This window comes from Antechinus flavipes, chromosome 1 (genome assembly GCF_016432865.1).
Source record: "Antechinus flavipes isolate AdamAnt ecotype Samford, QLD, Australia chromosome 1, AdamAnt_v2, whole genome shotgun sequence".
Taxonomy (NCBI): domain Eukaryota; kingdom Metazoa; phylum Chordata; class Mammalia; order Dasyuromorphia; family Dasyuridae; genus Antechinus; species Antechinus flavipes.
In genome coordinates, this window is record NC_067398.1 from 639,575,109 (window position 1) to 639,602,468 (window position 27,360).

Below are 27,360 nucleotides of genomic sequence, written 5' to 3' on the forward strand. Positions count from 1 at the left end.
GGGAGAGCTGGTGAAAGTGAGAGAGCTTCAGTTCAGTTTCCAGTTTTGTTAAAGATTTTTTGAGCTTCAAGTCACTTTAGGTACTTCTAACTTCCAACTTAGAGAAGAGCTGGGAGAGCCAAAATCCCCTTGAAGTTGTTGAAGGAAAAGATGCTGGGAAGGTAGATAGCATATCTTTTTTTTTTTTTTTTTTTAGTTTCATTTTTTTTTTTTATTTTTAAATAGCTTTTTATTGACAGAACCCATGCCAGGGTAATTTTTTACAACATTATCCCTTGCACTCACTCTGTTCCGATTTTACCCCTCCCTCCCTCCACCCCCTCCCCCAGATGGCAAGCAGTCCTATACATGTTAAATAGGTTACAGTATATCCTAGATACAATATATGTGTGCAGAACCAAACAGTTCTCTTGTTGCACAGGGAGAATTGGATTCAGAAGCTATAAATACCTTCTGGGTATTTTTCTGGGAAGAAAAACAAAAATGCAAGCAGTTTATATTCATTTCCCAGTGTTCTTTCTTTGGGTGTAGCTGCTTCTGTCCATCTTTGATCAATTGAAACTGAATTAGCTCTCTTTATCGAAGAGATCCACTTCTATCAGAATACATCTTCAAACAGTATCATTGTTGAGGTATATAATGATCTCCTGGTTCTGCTCATTTCACTTAGCATCAGTTCATGTAAGTCTCGCCAGTCCTCTCTGTATTCATCCTGCTGGTCATTTCTTATAGAACAATAATATTCCATAACGTTCATATTAGCTAGCATTTCTTTATCCCAGCTAGCTATTGTAAAGACTGGGAAATTTTCCCTTGGGTGAGATCTGGGACTCTACCCTTGGTTGAACTGAGTTACCTCACTCCCAATGGGAGAACTTCTTCACTCTGTATTGCAAGTATTTATTCTCCCTGATTTCTATATTGCTACAATTTGGATAGACGGGTTTCTTTTCTGCTCATTATATGTGTTCATTACAGAAAAAGGGGAAAGATCAAACCTTGGATGTAAAGCTTGGGGTCTTTCTTTTCCCATTTAATGAGACTTAATGATCAGAAGCTAGATCAAATCTGATCATGTCCCTTAGGTTGATAATACTTAAGGGAACTGATCCAACTCCGATCCCTTCTCTCTGAGGAGAAAAGAGTGTTGACTTCTGGCTCCAATTTCCTCCTTCCCCTCATGACAGGAATTAAAATCTCTCTTGAAGAAGTGGGGAGAGAAAAAGAAGGGACCTCCCTTTGAGTCACACAATGGCACTCCTATGTATGGGTAGGGGATAGTTTTCATCTAATATGGGCCCTCTTTATAGATGGGAGTTCTGTCCATAGAAATATAATTTCTGGTCATTTATTTTTAATAGAAATTGTGTTTTTGAAGAATTTTTTTTTACTTATCAAAGAAATCCATTTATCCAAATTGTAGCAAATCTAGTCAGAGAACCTATTACAGAGAAGAATATATATGCAATATATTGAGTTATCTTATGCCTAATGGGAGCGCTCCTTTAGAGGGAAAAAAGAGTTCTCCCACTAGGCATGAGATAACTCAATTCAACCAAGTAATCCTGGATCTCACCCAAAGGGAAACTCCCCAAAATCTTTACTGTAGCTAACTAGGATAGGAACATAATAAAAGTTGCTAGTTCCTCTCATGTCTTCCCAGAGTCCTTTCCTTCAGCAATGTGAAGTGGGGCTGGCCTTTTTCATCTTCCTTCTCTAAGCTAGAAGCCAGAACTGCTTGAAGTGACTTAAAGCTTGAAGAATCCTAAAGAAGGCTGAATAAGAACTGAAGCTTTCTTTCTTGTCAGCTCTACCCTGCCTCTCATGCAGGGCAGGACATTCATCTTCACTAATAAAAAGATGTCCCATACTTTGGATCAGAGTCATACTTGGGTAAATCATTAACCTGAGTCTTCAATTTCTTGTCTAAATTATAAAGATAATAATCTTTGTACTACTTAATTGTTGAGATGAAAATGATTTATAAATGGTTCACATTAACTATATAAATGTGAGCTATTATTATAGTTTTTTTTTTTTCAAAATCAAGTTATAGGAAAGTGGTGGATTGTAGGATGTATATTATAGAGTCTTAAAAGGTTAGTCTAAATATTAAGGGGCTAATTATATAGTCCCATGAAATAATTTGCTCAGTTTTTTTTTTTTTAAGTTAAAAGAGGGTAGGAACTCAATATTTATTAAGCACCTACTATATACCAGGAATTCTGCTAAATTCTTTACAAGTATTGTCTCATTTGGTGCTCATTAGAGGAAGTGGGTACTATTATCTCTATTATTATGTATTACAGTTAAGGAAACTGAGGCTGAAAGTTGAGTGACTTGCTTGGGATTATTCAGGTAGTAAGTATCTGAGACTAGATTTAAACTATTTTCCTGACTCTAGATGCAATATTCTATCCACTATGCCATCTAGATGTCTCTGAGAGAAGGTAGATAGACAACCAACAACATTCCATTGCCCAGCTTAAGAGGCTTCTGTGTCAGAATGAGGTCAAAGTGATCCTTTGATCATTTGCTTGATTATGGTTTGAATAGCCTCTAACCCAGTATACCTCCTCATAGAATTGTCTTTATTTGTTGTATGAGTCAATGAAATAGAACTGAAATCCAACAGTACTGAGGATAGTAGCTTTTGATCTCGATGAAATAAGTTTATAATGTGGAAACATGGGATCATAAGATTTGGTTGTTGTCCTTTATGTTCAAAGAGAATCAAAATTATACCACTATGTTGGGGCACAGGTACAGTGTGTCTGTGACTGATCAGACCAATACAGACTCAAAAGGTTCTATCACAGAGCAGGCATGAATAGATCATATGAGTTTTCAGAATGAAAATGTCTCTAATTTTATACATCTCATCTTTATTTTGAGCTACTCAATTCTGCCTTATTTGTAGAGCACCTTCTTTGATGTAGGTGTCTCATATTGGGCAGTCCTGTGCTACTGTATCTCATGTCTCACAATGAATTCCAAAGTTCTTCAGCGAGACCTTGAATCCTCCAGAGAGTCCTTGTGTCACTTCTTCTGACCACCATGTTGAAGGGGGTGTGAAACTGTGTTCCCTTTTGATCTGTAAAATTAACACTCTAAAATTGTGTATCCTTTGATCTGTAAAGAAGGGAGATTCGAGTCTCAGGCCCTTCTGGGAAACATATCTCCCCAGACAAGTTAAGTGGCATCATCTGACTGGGCCATTTCTAAGGCAAATCACCCCTCCTTCCCCCCCCCCTTCCCCCTCCCCCCTGCATTGGTAGCTGGATCCTTATTTAGAAAGCCTTACAAGTGATTTCCATTCAATTGGAGATCTAGGCCTGGGGACATTGGCTTTCTTTTCAACCTGAAACCTGAGCCTCTGATTTTCTATAAAGGATATTTCTAAACTCACTTCTTTGCAGAATGTCCAAAGTAGCATGTCTTGCCTCTTTGGCATAGTTGCCAGGACCCTGCCCGCTGAGAAAACATTCTGTTCTTAGTGCCAGCCTCCATTTCTCTAATAGGTTTTTGCCACTGAAGAAGTCAGTTTTTCTAGCAAAGCTGATTTCTCATCCAAAAATAAACTTCCATTTTTGCCACCTGAAACTCTTTGGGTTTGTTAATTCTTTCACAAAGGACCTGGACCTCGAATCAAAAGGGGATTCCCACAACTCTCTGACTGCCACTAGAATCCCATCATTGTGAATACTTGCCTTGTGTGAGTTCTCCTTAAAATAGGCAAATGTATATTTGGCATTGAAACACCGTGGCCAGTCCATTGGAGTTATGCTCTCTGATGGCAGTTCATCTCAAGAAAGAACCTCAGAGTCTGGGACCTTATTTTACTAGGTGAGCTTTAGAATCTTCCTACGACAATTCAAATGGAAGCAATTTAGTTTCTTGGCATGCCACTGCTAGCCATGCCAGATTTCACAAGCATACGCCAATGAGGTCAGCATAACCTGTTGATATTAAATCTTCTGGTAGCTTTTTTGCCTTGTGACCACTGCTTTTGTTGAATGTAAATGTTTAGCATGGAAATGATAAGTCTGTGATTGGTCCAGCACTTTGTACCACATATCGCTTTCATCATTCTCACATTCTGTCTGGCTCTTTTCCTTACAATGACATAATCTAATTGTTAATATTAGCTGTGATGATGCATTAATGAAGTTTTATTCCATTTAGGTAAACAGAAAACAGCATTGGTGATGAGAAGATCATGAGACACACATCTTCAGTAGTACAGTGGTCATTGTTGCTCTTTCTGACTCCATTTCTCCTAAGTCTTTCTGCTATGTCTGATAGTCTGATAGTGAAAGTCAAATAATCTATTCTAGCATTAAAGTTACCTAGAATTACAAGGTTGTTCTCTTTTTTAAATCATCTAATAAGTATTTATTAAGTTTCCTCTATGTGACAGGTACTGGGTTAAATACTTTGAGCAAATATCTCATTTGATTTTCACAACAAACCTGCAAGGGAGGTGCTATTATCCTTATTTTACATTTGAGGAAACTGAGGCAAACAATAAGGCAGTAACTTTTTTTTATAATAATAAGTTTGTCCTTTTTTGGTAGATTGACAATGAGGGTTTCCTAATTTTCATTATTTTTCTTTGACCTCATTAGGGTTCACCATGGTCATCATGGTAGGAGCATATGCATAAGATGTGGCATTTTCCTGTAAGTGGCAATCACATTGTCATGAATATATCGTTTACTTCTTTTTGGAAGCATATAAGCTTGTTAATTAGAATAGTTTTGATTGCAAAACCTACACAGTTTCATGGCACTCCCCGTCACTGTAGTCACTCCAAAAAAACATCTATTAGTGAGCCTTCATTTACCAGCCTTGCTTTATTTAGGATTACTATTTGCCTTGCAATGCCTGCTAAGTTCTCTCAACAAGAGCTGTTCAGGTTTCAGGTCTACTGGATTTCATACTGTCCATAAGCATTGGCACATTCATGTATTGAGGGTAAACAGAATTATCTTTACAAAAGTTTTCATAGGGACAGTTAGATGGTGCACTGGCCCTGGAGTTGGAAGGACCAGAGTTCAAATCTGACCTCAGACATATAACAATTAGCTGTATGAACCTGGGCAAGGCACTTAACCTAGTTGCCTTATAACAAAAAAGTTTTTATTCTTTTTTAATGTTTTGAGGTAAGCAGGTCATGGTTAGATGAGATGAAATAGACTATTCTGGAGGCACATTTTCTAGCCCTTTCCTCAGAACAGGAGGTGAGCAGTGCAGTCCTTAAAAGGGTTGTTCGGATACCCAGAGTTGTTCAGACACCAGGCTTTTTTAGTCCAGCAAGATGATGACCCTGTGACCCTGGCAACCTGTCTGTATAGTTATAGGTCCCAGTGTATCTGTATCTGCTGCTTCATCACTTCCTGCCACCACAAGACTTTGAGACAGGTAAAAATGATAAAATGATATGGGTGACTTGAGCATATATTGGATTTAAGTGAGGCAGATTTTACTAAGTTGTCATCCTCACTCTGTCTTCCAGAGTCATTGATTTCCAGTGGCAAGACAAAAGTCAAGATGAATGGCAATGGTTTGGGATTCAGTGGATGAACTCAGAATATTTGCTGTCTAACCAAGCTCTAAGCACTCCATAATACCTATTTTTGCTGCCTTAATGGCCTATTAAAACAAATTGTTCTCATTTCTCCATATCTTCATAGCCTTGGGGTAGACATCCCATTAATTGACCAATGGATTTGAGGCCCCTTGGATATACTCAATCTGGTTTAATAACTTGCAGAATTGACTTACCAGGATATGGCTACTGTGTGTGCTACTGCTTCTTGGAGCCACAGGTGAATGTTGGGTGAATTAAGTGGAAAGTAGGCCTTTCACTGGAGGTACTAGTCTTTCCTTTCCAACATCTGTACTCCTTATAATGAGATTTAGAGCTGATGAATAACTGAGAGCTCATTTAATCTTATCTTCTTAATTTTAGAAAAATGAGAAAATAGAGTCCCAAAGATATTTAATGAGTTACCTAAAATCGAATAGGTAGAAAGAATTGGTAATAGAACCCAAATCCTTTGATTCAAAAACATTCAGTGTTTTTGCCACTGTGCCAGTTGCCTCATATAATGCAGATGAAGTCTGCTGTATCCAAGGGATAGGCCCAATTTTATGAAAGACAAGATTGAGTAGCTGCAGAAATATCTTTGTGTGAATAGTTGGTCCATTCTGTTTGATGATATATTTTATGATATATGTTATGCAGATGACACTTTGACATGGAAGGTCCTGAAAAAAGTATATCAAAATCAGGAAATTGTGCAACATTGTCTTAAACAGCAGCTTCAGGTCATCAGGCTGAATGCAGAAGCCTAAGTAGTGCCCCACTCTCCATTTTGAAAAAGCAGTAAATGCAGCTGGAAAGACAAAATCAACAACCTTTGGGAGTCCCATCAACTTAGTCATCATATTTGAATCTGCATTCTTCACATCTCATATTTATTATTGTTTTTTTGTAATGTCTGGACTAGCTCTCTGGAGGACCTCGGAATCAGCCCGAGTCCTTGGTCTTAGGGGAGGAGTGAAGGAGGCAGGAGATTCATAAGGATGAATGGTCAAAGATAAAGTCCAGTGTCTTCTTCATGTCTGTGACTGTGTGATTCCTTCTGTGTCTGTGGCTGAGAGAGAGTCTTTCTGTGTCTGAGACTCCCTTAAACACCTCAGTAAAATTACATCGCTACAGCACACTGAGCATGTACCATTACATCACCATATCACATTAAGTATGTGTTCAGAAAATCATTATCTCACACTAAGTAAGCACCCTGCTGTCCTTCATTCAAATACACCATTTCAGAATTCTGGTCCTCTACATCTCCTGCTTTCTTTTGTTTTAAAACACAGGTGGTCACGCCCTCCCTGATTCTCAGGAAGGGAGATGAAAACTCCAAAGGGAAATGGGAAGTCAAACTATTGTTAGCAGGTTACCTCGGGCCTGAAATTGAAACAGGTATACATAAATCCATCAGCATGGGAAGTATTATACAAGCACATAGTAATATAACACAGGTTAGCAGTGATGTAGCAAATAACATGAATCAATATAATGATATAACAAACAATATGAATATACATGTCCCCAAGTCCTAGAAGGAGGATATATAAATAACAATCACACATATGCTTCCTTCAGCAGTAAGAGATAGTCCAAAACTAATCTATTGTCCATTACTTCATGTGTCAGGGAATCCAATGATTCCTGCAGGTTTTGAAATCCTACAACAATCTCATCATGTCGCAAGGGAATTCAATGATTTCTGCAGGTTTTGAAGTCCTACAACAGTCTTATTAAAAATTTTTGATATTCATGAGTCAATTGGCACAACTGCCATGCTCTTTGAATGGTGGGCACAGTCAGTGATGGAACCCCTAGATGTTTCTTGGGTCTTTTCCTTCATTTCAAGGGTCTATATGCCCACCTAACTTCCATTCACCACTTTCTGGATCTCTCCACATCACCTAGTGATTATCTAAAGATAGTGGAACTGCTTGCACTGGACACTGCCCTTCTGGTGGGTTATAAAACCTGTCTGCTGGAGCCTGTGCATCTCCATCAAAAATCAAAAAATTAATAGTATAAAGAGCTAAATTTAGAAGTTTTCTAAGGTTACCTGTGGTTCCCTCTTTCTTTTGTTTTTGGAGGAGTGATTTGATGTCTCTGTTTCTCCTCTCTACTATTGTCTGTCCTTGAGGATTAAAAGGTATGCTAGTGGTGTGTAAAATCTGATGCTGTGCACAAAAGTGTGCAAAATGTTTACAAGTATATGCAGGTCCATTATCTGTTTTATTGCTTGTGGCACACCCATAATTGCAAAAGTTTGTATGAGGAATTCAGTGACTACTGAGGTTGTCTCTTTTGCTGCTGGTATTGCAAAAGTAAATCCTGAAAAGTTATCTATTACAACATGGATAAAAGACAGATGACCAAAAGATTTATAATGGGTCACATCCATTTGCCAAATTTCATTGGGTCTCAAACCATGAGGGTTTTACATGTAAGATATAAATCTTACTTGGATGCTTTCTCACTTGAAATTCCTTAAAGAGTTGATATGTATTAGAAACTACAAATTGTATTTGGGCTGTGGCAAATCTTTGTACCACACCTACTGAATAGGCTGAATCAGATATTTACATCTCCTGGATAATAAGAGCTAGCATGATTGCATACAATTAATTCTGCTGAGTGAACTGAATGGGAGTTCTGACCGCTCTCTTTATAGTTAAGTCATGAGAGTATACAGCACAAATGTTATATTTGGATGCATCTATAAAGATAGTTGGTCCTTTAAGAGGAACTTTAGAAAACTTTCCTTCAAAATTCTATTGCTAATTATGTACTACCTGGGTTATTTTTAATGGAGACCCGTGTGTAAAATTTGGAGCTATGGTCAATAAAATTTGCCACTCTGGGATGGTTTCACAGCATACATTAATTTGTACATTGGTATAAAAGATGTATTTCTTGTCAGGTTTTATCCCAGATAATTGTACTGCTTGCTTAATGGCCTTTAATAAACTTCTAGCCATCAGCACTGAGTAAGGAGTAAAGCTTTGTTCTGGTTATACTGGAAGGTTCACCTGTTCTATAATAGTGTCCTTGATGAAGGACTGCTGTGGGTGCCTCTTTTGTAGCAACAACTGATATTTCCAAAGGTTTTTGAGTGACTCAACCACATTTGATAAAGCCAGTTCAACCTCTCTCAAAGCCTCTTAAGCTTCTTTTATAACTGGGAGGGTGAGTTTAAAGCACTGTCTCCCCTTAAAATGTCATATAATGGTTGTAATTGATAGGTAGTTAAACCTAACACCGGACATATCCATTGAATATCTCCTATCAATTTCTGAAAGTCATTTAAGGTTTTCAACTTCTCTGTACTGTAAACACCTTAGGATATGCTTCATATCCTAAATATTGAAAAGGAGCATGTCTTTGAATTTTTTCTGGAGCTATATGCAATTTGTAGTTCCTTAGTGTTTCTATGGTCTTTTGTAGACATGCTTCTAACATTTGCTCCTCAGGTGCACATCCCAAGATATCAACCATTTAATGTAATAACATAACTTTTGGAAATGCTTTTCTTATTAGAGTAAGAGCAGCAGCCACATACATTTGACATGTAATAGGGCTATTTTTCATTCCCTGTGGCAAAACTGATCATTCATATCTTTTATAAGGCTCAGCTAAATTAATGCTGGGCACTGAAAAGGCAAATCTTTTCATATCCTCTTTATTGAGAGGGATAGAATAGAAACAATCCTTAATGTCTATAACCCAAAGAGGCCATTCTCTAGGCAATTGAGTAGGAGATGGAAGTCCAAGCTGAAGAGTTCCCATAGTTTCCATCTGTTCATTTATTTTTCTTAAATCAGTCAACATCCAGATTTTTTTTTTTTTTACAACAAATACAGGGGAATTCCAAGGATTTAGAGAAGATTGTAAGTGTCCTTGGTTTAGTTGCTCTTATACTATATTTAATAAGGTCTTATTAAATATACCATATTTAATAATTTATCACTTGTTAAGAGCCACTGTTCTATCCACATTGATGTATCAGTTTTCCATTGAATCGGAACAGGTGAGAATGCAGGCAGGCCTTCAATAGCAGCCCTGCCTAAAAAGCCAAAGTACTCAATTGTAATCCTAATTGCAGTAAAATGTTTCTTCCCTATAGATTGATGGGGATTTTTTCAACTATAAAAGGAGTAAAAACTCCTGTTTCACTTTCAAATATTCATCCAAAAGGGGTAGCAATAATTTCAGCTGCTATTGGTCCTCCTATGCAAGACATATGGTTGTCTGCTTTCATCTTTGGCCAATTGGCACCTCTAATGACTGTACCATCTGCAGCCATGTCTACCAACCGTTCCAGTGGCATGGTACAATCCAGAATATTTCTGGATTCTGTTGCTGGGAGTCAAAATCTGGGCAACTATCACTAGATTGCCTATTAGGAGTATGTATCAGTAAACCTGATGCTACTACTTCTCCTGATTGATAAGTCATACATTGTCTACCTGTATTAGTGACTGGGTCATTAGCTACACATCCCCCCAGTTTCCCAAATCATGTATGGATGGACACTGTTTTGTAAATACTCTCAGGAGGTGAAATGGTCAAGCTTACTGTGTCTGGAGGCAAAGGATCTATAGGCTGGACAGGGATAGATTTCGCCTCTCCAGAGGATATCTCAATAGTTCTAGCTGCATACAACTCTATTCTCCCTGACTGTAATCCCTTTCTCCCATCAGGTTGCTTCCCGGTTGATTGATCATGTTGGAGTATGACGCTTCTAAAGACTCTCTAGGTGTAACATCGGCTGCCATCATGCACCAAGTATTTTTTGCCTGGGGCCCTGGAGCCAAGCCCTGCTTCCCATTTTCTTAAGTCAATCTACATTCTGATGCCCAATGGAAGCCTTTCTTGCATTTTGGACATGGGGTTTTAGGATTTGTTCTCCCATCCTGTTTTTTCACTCTATCTTTATGTCAACTTTGAGCTTTCAAATGCCCTACTTTACCACATTGAAAACATTGATGAGTCTCTCTGGAAGTCTCTTGCCAAAAGGCACCCTGTCTTCCCATGTTCAGATCTTGAAAAGTCTACATCATAACCTGATATAAAAGGTATTTGTGCCCACTGTGGCATAGCATCTTATGATCTCCTCTAAAGGAGCATCCTTGTGTAGTCTTAGTATAATTCTTCTAAAAATCATTAGCATTTTCCTTAGCAAGTTGTCTTTTCATAATTTCTGTTGCTATGTTTTCACCAATAGTTCATATGACATCTGTCTGCAGATGTCCCACGAAATCAACAAAGAGTTTATTTGGACATTGTGCTATTTTCGTGAAGGTTTCTTCCCCTCTATCTTGTCTTCCTGGGAGGGTACCCCATGCTTTTATAGCAGCAGCAGCAATTTGTTCAAATGGTGCTATAGGGTAATTAATCTGCACTGAAGTGTCTGTATAAGGACCTTCACCTGTTTGTTGGGCAATGACTGGTGTATTAACTCCAGGCTGCCTATTTTGTTGGGCTTTTATTCTACAGAATTCACTATACTCAGAAAGCCACAAGTTTTGTCCAGGTTCTAAACATGTCCTTGCTATAGCAATGATTTCCAATCATTAGGGGTTAAAATTCCAAAAGCCAAATTCTCTAATAACATCTCAACATAAGATGATGTAGAGTCATAAAAAGTGCAAGCATTTTTCAGATTTTTGATAATTTCCAGATTAAAGGAGTGCATCTTCTTTTTTCTTGATCTGAAGAGTCAAATTCTTCAGTCACAGGGTATGCTTTAATTCTCAAATCAGATGTATCTTGTTTTTCCTCTTTAGCTTTACTTAGTGCCTTTTGTAATAGTGTGTGATATGGGGTGGACAAAGCTGCTGCATGGGTAGTGCTGATGGTGTCACTGCCCTTCCCCCCTCCTCCCTCCACCCATGAAGGTGAAATTGAGTGAGGAAGATCAGAAGATGGGGAATGCCCTAAGAGTATAACTGAGCTGTGAAAGTGAGAAGCACTACTCTCTTTAAGCTTTAAAAGCAAGGTACTTAAGATACTTAACATGCTCTAACTGGCTATGCCCTCCAGCTGCTTGTCAGTACCATCCTCCTCCTGCTCTTTCTTCTCATACTTCCTTGTCTGGTTGTCCATCTTAAAACTTCTCCCTTTTTTAAGAACTTGTGGGATTCTTCAAAATCAATTGTATTATATTATACATAAGGAATGTTTCCTCACGAATTGAATCAGGACCCATAGCTTCAGTAATATTCAATTAGTTGTTCTCCCACTATTTCTCACATATCTGGCTCTAATTTTTCTTCCTTAGAGAGCCAAGTTGAAGTGCACTCTAATAAATTTAAGAGCCCAGTGATCTGCTTTTGAATTACAAACAAATCTTGCTTCTTTATTAACCTAAGTATGCATTCTACATTCTTCCCTAGTGGTGGGTGGGGGACTCTTTTCTTAGTATTTGCCCCATTTCAGCTGGAAAATGAAAGTGATTAGTTTAGCCCTTACCAAAATTTCCTGCTTGTTTTTTTTTTTTTTTTTTTTTTTTTTTAATACTCACCCTATTTTCTGGTCAAAGGGACTTCTCCACTGAGCTTATGATCGCATTAGTGGAATCTACTGAGTGTAGGTCTTTATGTCCAGAACTCAAAATCTAATGTGCTTTTTTCAGTGTCCCACATTTGGCTGCCAAAATAGAATGTCCGGACTAGCTCTCTGGAGGACCTCAGGATCAGCCTGAGTCCTTGGTCTTAGTGGAGGAGTGAAGAAGACAGGAGACTTATGAGGTTAGATGGTCAAAGATGAAGTCCGGAGTCTTCTTTGCTTCTGTAGCTGTGAGAGTCCTTTGTGTCTGTGGCTGAGAGAGAGTCTTTCTGTGTCTGAGACTCCCTTAAATATCTCAGTACAATTACATCACTACAGCACACTGAGCATGCACCATTACATCACCATATCACATTAAGTATATGTTTAGAGAACCATTATCTTTCACTGAGTAGGTGCTTAACTATAAGCATCCTGCTGTCCTTGATTCAAGTACACCTTTTCAGAGTTCTGGCCCTTTTAAATTTTTCTTTAGTCATTTATTATGAACTTTAGATTTATGGCTATTTGCATTTGGTAAATGCATTTGAATACATGACATGTCCATAATTGTTTGAGTCTTAGTTTCCATCAGTTTTTGAGGTTTATCTGTTCAGTTCTGCTCATTTGTCTTTTTTAGATGATCTCAGTTCATGTGTTCTTCTGGCCCTGCTTTTTCCCCCTTATATTATTTGATAATGAACATTCAAAATTTCTTTATATTTCTTCTCCTTGTCAATCTTAATAGCACCATAGTATTATGTAACATCAATGTGCCGCAACTTATTTAACCATTTCTTACTGCTGGACATTTAAATTTGCAGGGTTTCTTGCAATAACAAACAATGCTGCTATAAATACCTCTGAAAAATCTAGGGCTTTCTCTTTTTTTTCTTTTTCCATTTTGATCCATTTTTTTGGATTATATTTCCAACCATGGAATAATTGGGCCAAAAGGCATTATTTATTTTTAATCTTTTCCTTTTTATTGCCAATTTGGTTTCTCAAGTAGGTCATACTAGTATATGAGGGTACCTGTTTTTCTATATATTACCAATATCATTATATTGTTTTTCCTTGTTTTTAAAATTATAAATAAAATTATATTAAATATAGATCCATTATATTAATTTTATGCTTTGCAACTATTTTCATTTAAATAAATGAAACATTTTTGTTACTCCCTGGAGGTCTCCATTAGGATTCTTTACCCATTCACTCCTAATAAGAGAAATGATTATTAATAACCAAATATTTGAGGAGACGCAGAATACACCCCCTTTTTCTAAAATCTTTCTTTCACGCCTCAGCCTCTGAAGAGCAGGACTGATGATAGAAGATAAGATTAATAATCTTCTCAATTTACCCTATCCAGCTCTACAAGGAATGTAATCTAAGTGAAACTCCTGGTCCATTGTGTTCTGTTCAGATTTGACTAGGGGATATAGATGCTTTATCTAGATTTCCCCGAGCCTAGTGGTGATTTGAAAGTAAATGGCATAATCAAAGTTGTATCCCACCAGGATCTCATTAAAATAATTCCAGCACTTATCATATTATTCATTCTCTCATTAATCGTTGACCAATCAGAGTTGATTGCCATTCTTAGGAAAATCCATTCTTCCAAGAATATTTAATTGTCAGGCCACTGCTATGATTTGTCTTTGACATTCAAGAGTGTCACTAACCCATTTTGTTGGTAATATGCTAGCATTATTAATAAAATGATTGATTACCCAGAAATTATTTCTCTCAAACTTTCAAACTACTCACTTTTGGTCTTTTATAGATACAGTCTATGTTCTGTTCTAGTTCTATTTTTTTTTTTCACTTCACATTATTTCATAAGAGACAGTTGAATGGGGCAATGCATAAAGTTCTGCGCTTAGAGTTAGAAGATATGATTTCAACTGTAGCTTTAAAACTTGGTAGCTTGGTGTCCCTGAGTAAATCAGTTAGCCTTTGTCTGCCTCAGTTTCCTCTGTTATAAAATGGAGATAGTAAGAGTACTTACCTACCAAGCTTGTTGTAAGAATCAAATGGGAATGTATCTGTAATGCTCCTGGCACATATTAGTTGCTTAATATGTGTTTTTTCCTTCCTTTACATATTTTTATATTCCTTGTACTAATCGATTTTAATTGCTTTCCAAATTCATGGCTGTACCAATGATGAAGGTTAGTGTAATTGTCTATCCATGTTCTTTCCAACATTTAATTTTTTGTTGTGTTAATTTTAGTAATATGTCTTTTATAGATCTGTTTCCTTTAAGTTTTTCTATTTTTTAGAGTACAATTTTGTGAACTGCTCCCTAATAATGATTTAAAGTTCCTTTCTGTTTATTTTTATTTCTTTTATTTATAATTTTGTGAAGTTTGTGTTTTTCTCTTTTTAAAGTTTATTAAACATGCTGATTACCTCCATCTATGGTCCAATGACAACTTCTCTAAGAAAAAAACAATGTTTTCAGCCAGGCCTTTAAAAGCTGTATTTTGGCACTCCTCCTGTAACAAAGAATGGTGATTGTCTTTAACTTCTCATAAACTCTTCGTAAACAATCAGCAAGATGATTTCAGAGAGAGTTGGAGAGACTTACATGAACTGATGCTAAGTGAAATGAGCAGAACCAGGAGATCATTGTACGTGACAACAGCAAGATTATATGATGATCAGTTCTGATGGATGTGACTCTTCTCAACATTGCGATGATTTAGGCCAGTTCCAATGATATGATGATGAGAATCATGTACACCTAGAGAGAGGACTGTGAGAACTGAGTGTGGATCACAACATAGCATTTTCAATTCTTTTGTTGTTTGCTTGAATTTTATTTTCTTTCTTATTTTTTCTTTTTTGATCTGCTTTTTCTTGTGCAGTAAGATAATTGTATAAATATGTATGCCTATATTGGAGTTACATATATTTTTACCATGTTTAACATAGATTGGATTACTTGCCATCTCAGGGAGGGGGTGGGGGGAATGGGGAGGAAATTGGAATATAAGGTTTTGCAAGGATCAATGTTAAAAAATTGTCCTTGCATATATTTTGAAAATAAAAAGTTTCAACAAAAAAATAAAATAAATGGCAAAAAAAAATTTTTTTAAATTCTTTGTAGATTATAAGTAGTTAGAATCAATTCTATCATCATTATAATAGCTATCATTTCTAAAGTGCTATAATTTATAAAACATTTTCCTCACAACAATGTTAGAAAGTTGATCATGTATGGATTAATATCTTCACTTTATAGATAGGGTTAAATAATTTATTTGAAGCTTTGCTGAGTCATAGTGACAGAATTGCAAGCTACCCTTTGGTCTGGGATTCCTCTCCTGGTTATTCCTCTGAAGCCTTCAGACTGGACTGGAAGTTAGAACTGAAAACCTGCTCTGTTACTATGATTTAAGCCAAATCAGTGCCATGTTCTTCTGAATTTGTTCTATCAGTACACAGCTTAGAGCCTGTCACCACTCCTTACTCCAAAATGCCATCCCTGGACTCAGGGGCCTTCTTCATTCTGTCTGAATCTGTAACCCAGAACTAGTAGTGAGCAATAAAGCTGCCAGTTGGCATCTATTTCTGCAGCTTGCACAAGGTTGTAGTGTCCCATTATGGGTTTTAGACTTCCACTTGATCTGGTACACAGCTGTCCTTGTGCTAGAGTATTCTGGAGGTTCAGGCTCTTGGCCAAACTTCGTTTTCAGAACGTACAGACCTCTTTATCTGTCTCCCATGCCAACCTGGACTAGAAAAATTACTCATGGTAACTTAGATTTCCTGATCAGGATTCAGTCTGATACATTTCCTAGATTTATGTGGAGGAGTTTCAGGAGGAGACCTCTCTGTATTTTTTCCTTCTACCAGCCAACTTGACTCTGTCCTTCCCCCAGGATTTTTGTTCTCTAAATTTGAGCCTACTTCTGTAGGAAGCTTGTATCTATGTAGGAGAAAGAGGAAGTTACAGAGGATATTTTGTAGCAATCACATCAATCTTGAGCCCACTCTTTCCCCAAAAGAGTGAAATGCTGCTTTGACTGAATGTTTTTGTGACTTTTGTCCCTGCTATATCTTCTTAGTAAGTTATATGTGTATATGTGTGTATGTGTCCAAGTTCAAGTTTGCATGCATGTGTACATGTGTGTATGTATGTACATCTTACACTTTTGTAAAAGTTAATTTATATAATTGGAAGGATATTGGATTGGAAGGAACACATTGGAGTAGGGCTTATGAGCAATAGTATTAGCAACCTCAATCATTGGAGTTTACCTGATGATGGAACTCTTAGCAGAGCAGGCAATGACTGTTCCCTGGAGATGTAACCATTCAGTGCTAGTGAGAAAATGGGAAAATGAACCCAGAAGTTGTACTATATTAAAAAATAAAAACAGTTTTCACTTAACCCCTTTATTCTATCCAACTACACATCAGTAACTCATTTTCTCTTCACTGGAAAACTTCTAGAAGAAGAGATATACTTTATAACTCCAATTCTCCACCACTATGTTGCTTTTTTTTTTTTTTTTAACCCTTTGTAATATGGCTTCTGTTTAGCCTGTCAATTCTACCAAACTGCTTTCTCAAAGAATATATCTTTAGCCTAATTGCAAAAATGCAAAGGCCTTTTCTCAGTTCTTATTCTCCTTTACCTCCCAAGTGAATACTATTACAACCATGGTTACTTCTAACTAGTCATAGATCCTGAACCTTGAAATTTTCTTCCTCTATCCTCCAACAGCCTCTCCCCACTTGAGATCAATCCTGTAGCTTTTTCCTGCAATTAGTGAATTCCACTTAGGAATCTCCAGTTGAGGAAGTAAGCCACAGTAGCCATATTCACCTCTAATCCTACTATCCAGCCTATTTTTCTATGTCCATCCTATCATGGGGCAACTAATTATCTAGTTTTTGCTTTATAACCTCCAGTAAATCACTCCCTCCTGAGATAGATGCCTATTTTGAGGCATCTCTAATTATGAGGAAATTTCCTCTAAAATCAAGCTAAAATATGTCTCTCTACAATCTCCACTAATGTCTCAGTTTTGCACTGCATAAAACAGACTTATCCTTATCTCCTCAAAGACAATTATTCAAATACCTAAAGATAACTGTCATTTCACACAATCACTAAATTTCAGATATTTCCTAGTTGGAAGAGCTCTTGAGAGCCATTTAATCTTGGTCCATAAACGGATGATTAAAAAATGGTGATAATTATTTTCACCAACATTCAACTAAAATTTAGTATTTCCTTCAATTCTAAATATAACCAATAAAATGTAGTGGACCATAGGCTTCATCAAATTGTAAAAGGAATCTATGATCCCAAAAAGTTTAAAAGCTCCTGATGTAGCCCAACCCAAAATTACTTATCTCATCCAATTATCATACTCAGTTTCTTCATTTGGATTCTTCATATCTTGTTGTTTTTCAGACATGCTAAAGCTCATTGTTTCAAATATATGATTGCGGAATTTAATTCAATTGAACTAGCATTTATCAAGTTCCTATTATGTGCCATTTAGTACTCTAGACTGGTCTGATCAGATGGGACTCTCACATCCTTCATTTGTCCAATATATGTCTTTCAACAGCCTAAAATGGCATTAATTTTTTTGACTACCATTGTACTTTGCTAATTCACATTGAGCTCATCCTATGTCATTCAATATATTAATTATCTCTCCCAGCTGTGTGCTATCCATAACCTTGACAAGCATGCCATCTATACCTTCATTCAAATCATAAATACAAATATGAATAAGCACAGAACCAAGTACTGATTCCTGGGCCACTTTGCTAGAGACTTCCCTTCAAATTGACATTGATCCATTAATCACTACTCTTTGGCAATGCTTAATGCATTGCTCTTTAGTGGCTCCCTAAGGCCCAACCAATTAAGTTTGAATGACTTTGTGTGGCATCCCAAACCCTCCATAATCTGGCACTGTCCTGGCTTTATCACCTTTTCTCATACTATTTCCCTTCACGTAATCTATCTATTAAGTCATCTAAGATACCATCTGTCCTTGGAACAAGTCGTGCACATTCTTATCTCTATGATTTCATTTAGACAAGACAAGATACATCTTGTATCTAGAGTGTTCTCCTTCCTCACTCCTACTGGGAAAATTCTTATATTAGTTAAGATCCAACTCAAAGGTCTCCTCTTTCATAGACATTTTTTTGAATCTTTCTAGTTAATAATGTCTGTTTTCCCCTTCGACCTCACAAAATATTTTGTTTTGAGACTCTTTAATGCATTTGTACTATTCTGCATTATTGATTACTAAATTCTGAATACAATAAGGGTATTTACTATGCCTTATCTAAATATTGTATCTCTTTTGGCATCCAGCTCTGCACTCAGTAGTGCTTAATGTTTATTGGATCAGATGATATTCCTGGAGTTCCTTCTCAATACTGTTCACGTGAGGAAATAGTCATACCAGCCATATTTACCTATAATTAGGCTTAGCTGCTGTTTCTCCAGCCCATTTTCCACCTGGGCTTCCAGTGGGTATCTGGAGGTGGGTACCTTCCCACACCCCTTTTCTGCTCATTTTTCTAAGATGTCTTCCTCCATTAAAAGGTGAGCTCCTTGAGCTTGGGAACATCCTTTCTTTCCCAAGGCACTTCACATAGTGCATGGCACATAAGAAGTGTTTAATAAATGCTTTGCCTATTCTCTTTGGTCCATTGAGGACCTGCTTCTCTAATCCCTGGTACATGGCTCTTGCCTTGGATTCTTATTTGTTTTGCAGTTCATGTTTCTTATTCTAGTAACTAACCTTTTGGATTCACATGACCCACCTCTCTGCTTCTTGCAAGTGTTATGTTCTGAGATTTGATTACAGCCTTCCCTGCTTAATTAGATCTACTAAACTGACTCTATACACCTTAGCATCACAGATTAAATATCTATGATATTCTATCTATGGATGAGGATCATCCATAGATCCTGCCAAGTTCTCTTTATAGGAACAGAACAGGCCTATATTATCTGATTCTGGTTATCTAAGTAGACACTTTTCAATGGTTTATTTTGTGATGCAGGCAATAATAGACACTATATTCAAAGCTAGCATTTATATAGCACTTACTATGTGCCAGGCACTGTGTTAAGCACTTTACAATTATTATCCCTTTTGAGTCTCACAACAACCCTGGGAAATAGGGGCTATAATTACTCCCATTTTTACATATAAGGAAACTGAGGCAAATAGAGATTAAGTGATTTGCTAGTTTCTGAGGCTAAATTTGAACTCACATCTTCTTGACTCCAGGACTAGTATTTTACTATCTGTATACCACCTAGCTGCAAGAAATAGAGAATCAAAGAAAGCACCCATTACCCTGCTTAGTAACCATTGTTCTATCTCCACATCTCTTTGCTTCTCTCTCCACATCCTCCCCTGCCTTTTTTCTCTTAGGGCATTCTCTTTTTCTTTCCAGAATCTAATGAAATCCCAGACCTGTGGCATTCACATATAGTTTAAATACCACTGTCCCCTTCAACTGAAAATACAACAGGGGGTTGTGGTCCCTATTACTTCTAGGCTCTGCAGTGGGGACTTGCTTTTTGTGCATCATGGAGCCCTTAGGTATTCTGGGGAAGCATAAGGAACGCTTCTTGGAATACTGTTTAAAATGTCTAAAATAAAAGATAGAGGATTACAAAGAAAACCAAATGTTAGTGAAAATAAAGATGCCTTTTCCCCCCTATCCAAGTTCAAGGACCACCTAAAGTCTATCCATGGACTCTGTTTTAGATACTTTCTCTGGCTAATCTTTGCTGCCTGCCCCCAATGGAAAATTCTTATCTTTTTTTGAAGTCAGCGGTTGTTAATAAATCACTTAGAACACATCAGTAAGGACCTGAAACAATTTACTTAAAGTGGTAAGCACTGAGATCCAGGAAATCCATCAGTAGAAAGCATTTTCAATTTGCATGAGCCAGACAAGCTGTTTTAATCCAATGACTAGGTCCTGACCCCAAAGTTGGTATAGAAAAAGATAGAAATGTTGGGGCAGCAATTTGCTGCTGCTGCTGTTCTTCCTTCATTTTCAAAGAGGACCAATGACGTCGTGACAGGATGGTACCATGATTCGCTTATGAATTGAATTTAATCAAGATAGAATTGCACAAAGTTGTCAGTCTCACTCTCTCTTTCGGAGTCATCAAGTGCAATGGCAAGACAGAAATCCATGGCTCTTTTCAACAATGAGGTGATTCAAGGCAATTCCAATAGGTTTGGAATGGAAGGAGCCATCCACAACCACAGAGAGAACTATGGAGACTGAATGTAGATCAAAGTATTACATTTTCACTTTTTTGTTATTGTTTGTTTGAGATTTTTTCTTATTTTTTTTCTTTTCCCCTTTTGATCTGAATTGTCTTATGCAGCATGATGAATATGGAAATATGTTTGGAAGAAATGCACATGTTTAATCTATATTACTGGATATGGGAAGGAGTGGGGGGAGGGAAGGAAAAAAATTGAAACACAAGGTTTGTAAAGTTGAATGTTGAAAACTGTCTTTGCATATATTTGGAAAAATAAAAAAAAAAACTTAAAAATAAAATAATAAAAAAAACATTTTCTCACCAAAAAAAAAAAAAAAAAAGACAGAAATCTGGACTATGATCCAGGATGCAGTGGATGATCTTGGCATGTCTGATGTCTGGCTCAGCTTTAAGTGTTCCATAGTGCCTGCTTCAGCCTCTGATCCTTGAAACAAATTGTTCTATTTGCCCATTCCACTGGGGAGTACCCCACATACCCCAAAGTAATCACTATAACAAGAATACAAGATTAGACTAAGAAATTCTCTTACAAACTTCCACAGCCCTATCCCTCATTAGGACTGTGACCTCACAGAATACAACAAATCTTAGAAGTTTGACTTATAACCTCATCATTCCAGTAAAACTGCTTTCTCCAAAAGATCTTTTGATTGACCAATCTAATGGCTTTTTCTCTATCCTTACCCTTCTTGAAGTCTGCAATCTCTTGACAGAGTTTTTATACTCTAGTCTTAGATAGCCTCTCCTTTTTATAAACCTTCTCCAAGACTGGGCTCTCCCCTGGTTTTTGTCTTACTTGCCTGACCATTCCATTTTACCTCATACTTACTAACAAAAGCTATCCCTCAAGTCTTTCCCATACTTTCTTATCTTCTCCCTCTATATCATCTCAATTGGGGACTGTATGTACATCGCAGTTTTAAGTATTATCTCTATGTAGATGATTTCCAGATGTATATGTATAGTCCTACTTTTTCTCCTGAGTACCAGTTTCCCATCACCAACTTTTAGATATCTCAAATTGAGTATCAAATTGGATTGAAAATGTTATACTCAATATGTTCAAAAGACAACTCAATATTTTTTCTCTTAAAATCTTCCCCACTTTTAAATGTCCCTATTGCTCTGAGGACTATTAAGTGACACAGTGCTGGGCCTGGAGTCAGGAAGACATCTTCCTGAATTCAAAACTGGCCTCAGACACTTCCCAACTGTGTAACCATGAGAAAGCCAGCTAACTGTTTGCCTCAGTTTCCTCATCTGTAAAATGAGCTGGAGATGGGAATGGCAAACCATTTCAGTATCTTTGCCAAGAAAATCCCAAATGGGATTATGCAGAATCAGACGCGATTTAACAACAACAAAATACTTTCATTCTCCTACTTAGCCATTCTCAAAACCTGTGTTATCCTTGAGTTCTCACACTAACTCCAAACATCTAAACCTTTGCCAAATCTTGTCTTTTCTACTGTCATCACACTCCTCAGACAGTCCTTCTCTCTCTGCTCACACAGATCTGTTACTTCAAGTCCTCATTATCTCTGACCTACACTTTTGTACTAGCCTTCTAATTGGAATCCCTGCTTCAAGTTATTCTCCACTCTCCTCCATCCTCCCCTCAGCTACCAAAGTAATTTTCTTAAACCACAAGTCTGAACATGTTGCTCACTTTCCCCTGTCTACTTACCAAACTCCTGTGGTTTTCTAATACTTCCAGGATCAAATACAAAATCTTCTTTTTGGATTTAAAACACTTAATAATATAGAACCTTCCTACATTTCCAAATTTATGTAGTTTTATTCCCCTCCATGCTTTGTATTCTAAGCACTTTACAATTATTATCTCAGCTGTTCTTCACAACCACTCTGGGCTATAACTAAATCAATTTTTTAAAATTTTATTTTATTTAATAATAACTTTGTATTGACAGAATCCATGCCAGGATAATTTTTTTTACAACATTATCCCTTGCACTCACTTATATTTCGTTTTTTCCCCTCCCTCCCTCCACCCGCCCCCCCCCCCAAGATGGCAAGCAGTCCTATATATGTTAAATATGTTGCAGTATATCCTAGATACAATACATATTTGCAGAACCGAACAGTTCTCCCGCTGCACAGGGAGAATTGGATTCTAACTAAATCAATTTTCAACAGGGATAGAAACTGAGGCAAAGGTAAATGACTTCCTCAGGGCCATACTGTTATTTAGCCTCTGAGGCTGCATTTGAATTCAGAACTTCCTAAACTGGGTCTGGATATTTAGGTCTACTCCATCTTCTGTCTGGCTCCTTTGCCTTCACATTGGTTGTCCCCTATACCTAGAATATTCTGTTCTTCACCTCTACCTCTAAGTTTCCCTGGCTTCCTTCAGAGTTCAGCAGATCCAATTTTCTGCAAAAGAATTTTCTTGTCCCCACCACCACCCAGCTTCTAGTGTCTTCCCTCTGAGATGACTTATATACTCTGTATATAACTTGTTCATACATAATTGTTGGCATATTTTCTCTCTCATTAGAATGTGAATTCCTTGAAGGCAGGAACAACAGTTTTTTTTTTCCCTTTTTCTTTGTATGTTCAAAGTTTAGTACAGTGCAGGCACATAGTAAGTACTTAATAAAAGCTTGTTTACTGAATGAAACTCAAATCAAAATTTGTCTTTTGTCCTCTAAGCAAGGTGTTATTGGACATGTCCTATTTTGTAGGAGAAACATTAAATGTCCTAAAGAAAGACTTACCTAAATGCATATTAAAGCATACAATTTTTCATGTTTATGCCTATGTGTGTTTCCTGTTGGTCTGTGTCTTCTTTCACAAAATGATTAATATGGAAATGTGTTTTGCATGATTGTGTATGTGTAACCTATATCAAACTGCTTACTGTTTAGGAAGGGAGAAGAAGAAGATGAATTTGGAATTTAAAATCTTAAAAAAAAAAGTTGAAATTTTGTTCACATGTAATTGAGGCTAAATATTATTTTAAAAAAACCAGACTTACCTCCTAGTAAGATCATCAGATTGATCAGAGAATTCCCTTTATCAACCAACACAAATAAAAATAAATTCTTATCAGCCCTTGTTAGTTATACTCAATCCTGGGTCAGAAGACTGTCATTCCCATATTTTTAGTCTTGACCTAGAAATCCACTTCCCATTCTCAGATCCTCTTTTCTTTTTTAAAATTCAATTTTATTTTATTTTTGGATTCTCAGTTTCTCCATCCCATTTCCCTTCCATTCCCCATCCCTAACTGAGAAAACATGGAAAATAAAACTCTTTGCAAGATACATAAAACAAATTCCCACATTGACCATTTGTATACATATACATACACACACACATACACACTACCTACTCCATCTGCATTCTGAATCAATCACTTTTCTATCTAGAAGTAGATAGCATTAAGAATACTCTAGAATTTAGTTATTTTGTTGATTACAGTTCCTAAGAACTATTTGAAATTTTGAAATTGTTTATCTTCACAATATTGTTGTTATTGTATTAAACTGTTCTCTTGGTTCTACTGGCATCAGTTCATTTAAATTAGACACCATATTTTCTTATCTTTGATATCCCTGGACAATATTAATGAAAACACCATCTGTGCCCTATGGTTTTCACTCTCTGGTTCAAGATTCATATCTCTGGCAATGTTTGAATTACCAGATCCGGATAGTAATCAAACCTTTGAAAAATCCTGGGAGTCAACAAATCAACAAACATTTATTATACACTTATTATGCACCAAGCACTGTGCTAAGCACTGGGAATACAAATTGTTGCTTGTCCTTCATTCTGGAAGAGGACTATGACATCAGGAAGATGATGCCATGACTTGCAAGTAAATTGAATTTAAGGGAGGGAGGACTGTGCAAGGAAACCAGCCTCACTCTCTCCTCTGGAGCCATCTGGGCTCAGTGGTAAGATGTAGATCAGGATGACTGTTGATAACCCTGATTGGGGAATACAAATACAGAAGAAATAGAGGCTCTAATCTCTAGGAGTTTATTTTCTAGTGGGAGAAGTCAGCATATAAAGAGAACTGAAAAGAAGAATGATAGGGCATCCTGAGAATACTTAGTCTGAGTATTTCTTTAAAATGAAGGGAGCAGCATCAATTGGAGAATGGCTGGATAAATTGTGGTATATGAATGTTATGGAATATTATTGCTCTGTAAGGAATGACCAGCAGGATGAATACAGAGAGGCTTGGAGAGACCTACATGGATTGATGCTAAGTGAGATGAGCAGAACCAGGAGATCATTATACACTTCGACAACGATATTGTATGAAGATGTATTCTGATGGAAGTGGATTTCTATGATAAAGAGACCTAACTGAGTTTCAATGGATAAATGATGGACAGAAACAGCTACACCCAAAGAAGGAACACTGGGAAACGAATGTGAACTATTTGCATTTTTGATTTTCTTCCCGAGTTATTTTTACCTTCTGAATCCAATTCTCCCTGTGCAACAGGAGAACTGTTTGGTTCTGCAAATATGTATTGTATCTAGGATATACTGCAACATATTTAACATATATAGGACTGCTTGCCATCTTGGGGGGGGGGCGGGTGGAGGGAGGGAGGGGAAAAAACGAAACATAAGTGAGTGCAAGGGATAATGTTGTAAAAAATTACCCTGGCATGGATTCTGTCAATACAAAGTTATTATTAAATAAAATAAAATTTAAAAAAAAATGAAGGGAGCAGGAGGAGCTAGGTGGCATAGTGGATAGAGCCCTGAAATCAAGAGGACCCGAGTTCAAATTTAGCCTCAGACACAATACTTTCTAGCTATATAACCCTGGGCAAGCCCCTTAACCCCAATTACCTCAGCAAAGAAATAAATAAACAAACAAACAAAACAAAATAAAATGAAGGAATCATGTCAAAATGGGAAGATTATCACGCATTAGATACATACCCTGGGATATAATCAAGTTCACAAATAAATACATTAATTCCACCTAACAGAGAATTAGCAATACCACTGTTTTTCCTTTTTCTGTCCATTACCTGATAATCTCTCACCTAAAAAATGTCTGTGGATCTATGACTCTTCCTCTCTAGGATTCCATTTCTTTCTTTTCTTTTCTTCGTTAAATGAGGTCAAAGTAAATTATCTTTTCTCTTTCACATTCTTCAATCCTGTAGGTCTTCAATGACCATATTTCTAAGCTTCTTTGGCTAATGCTTGGCTTCTTTCTTTTTACATGATCACAGAAGCACTAAGATGTGAGTAGCATAAGATGAAATTCAGTGCCCTACTGTAAAACTGTGCATACTCTTTGATCCATATCCCAAAGAGATTACAAAAGAGAAAAAAGGACTCACATGTATAGAAATATTTATAGCAGCTCTTTTTGTAGCTGTAAAAAATTGGGAATTGAGTAGATGGCTATTAATTGGGGAATGGCTGAATAAGTTATGGCATATGAATGTAAGAGATTATTATTTTTCTATAAGAAATTATGAGAGGGATGATTTCAGAAAAGTCTGGAAAAAAACTTAAATGAATTGATGCTGAGTGAAGTGAGCAGAACCAGGAAAATATTGTACACAGTAACAAGATGATTTTGTAATGATCTATTTTGATAGTCTTGGCTCTTCTCAGCAATGCAGTGATTAAGACAATTCCAATAGACTTGGGATGGAAATTGCCATCTGCATCCAGAGAGAGAATTATGGAGACAGAATGTGGATCAAAATATAGTATTGTCACCTTTTTGTTTGTTTGTTTGCTTGTTTTTTCTTTTTCTTTTTTTTTCCTCTTTGGGTCTGATTTTTCTTTCACAATATGACAAATATAGAAATATGTTTAAAAGAATTGCACATATTTAACCTATATCAGTTTGCTCCCTTTGGGAGAGAAGGGGAAAAATTGGGAGGCTTACAAAAATGAATGTTGAAAACTATCTCTACGTGTATCTGGAAAAATAAAATGCTATTGAAGGGGAAAAAAAGAAATTTGGGGTCCTACTGTATTCATAAAAACCTCCTTATCCTTTGTAAATTATAAACTATGATTATAACCATAACAATTTACATTCCTATAGGGCCTAAGATTTTTGCAAAGCCCTTTTTTCCCACAATAACCTTGTAAAGTAAATAATTATTATTCCTCTTTTCCAAATGAAGAAATTGATCTGAATTATTTGCATATAATAATACAATTAGTAAAGAACAGAGATGGGATTCAAATAAAGAGAGGTGTGTGTGTGTGTGTGTGTGTGTGTGTGTGTGTGTGTGTGTGAGAGAGAGAGAGAGAGAGAGAGAGAGAGAGAGACAAAGAGATAGAGAGAGAAAGAAAAAGAAAGAAAGAGATCCCTGTACTTTTTTCCTTCCTTTTCTCCCAATCTCCTGCTGCTTTCAGGGTTAAATGAACAAGTATTCACACATATAAAAGTTGTGGAGATAGCTTGTTTATACATTATTAACCCTTATTCCAGGTCAATTTGCATAATTAAAATCTCATATATATATATATTTACTTATATTCTATCTCACTAAGCAATCATTATTTTCATTATTAAATATTTCCCACTTTGGGAGCCATAGATATGACATGATCTAAGATCTTTGCAATCTTCCTGATTCCATCATAAAGTAGGCGGCTTGATTCAAAATAAAGAAGAACTTCTAACAGTTAGAGTTGGAGGACTATAGGTACAGAATATTCTTTATGTTGTTTGTTTTTGCTTAACCGTTATTGTTACAAGAGTTGGTTTAATCACTGGAGAAATAAATTTTTATTTAAAAGTTTTTAAAGTCTATAAAACTAACTCCTCCTCCACTAATTAGAGTGGTCCAAAAAAAAACTCATGAGTTGATGATCTCCCTATCTTTGGAGGTATTTAAGTAGGAATTAGATGGCAATTTCTAAGGGATATTGTAGAAGA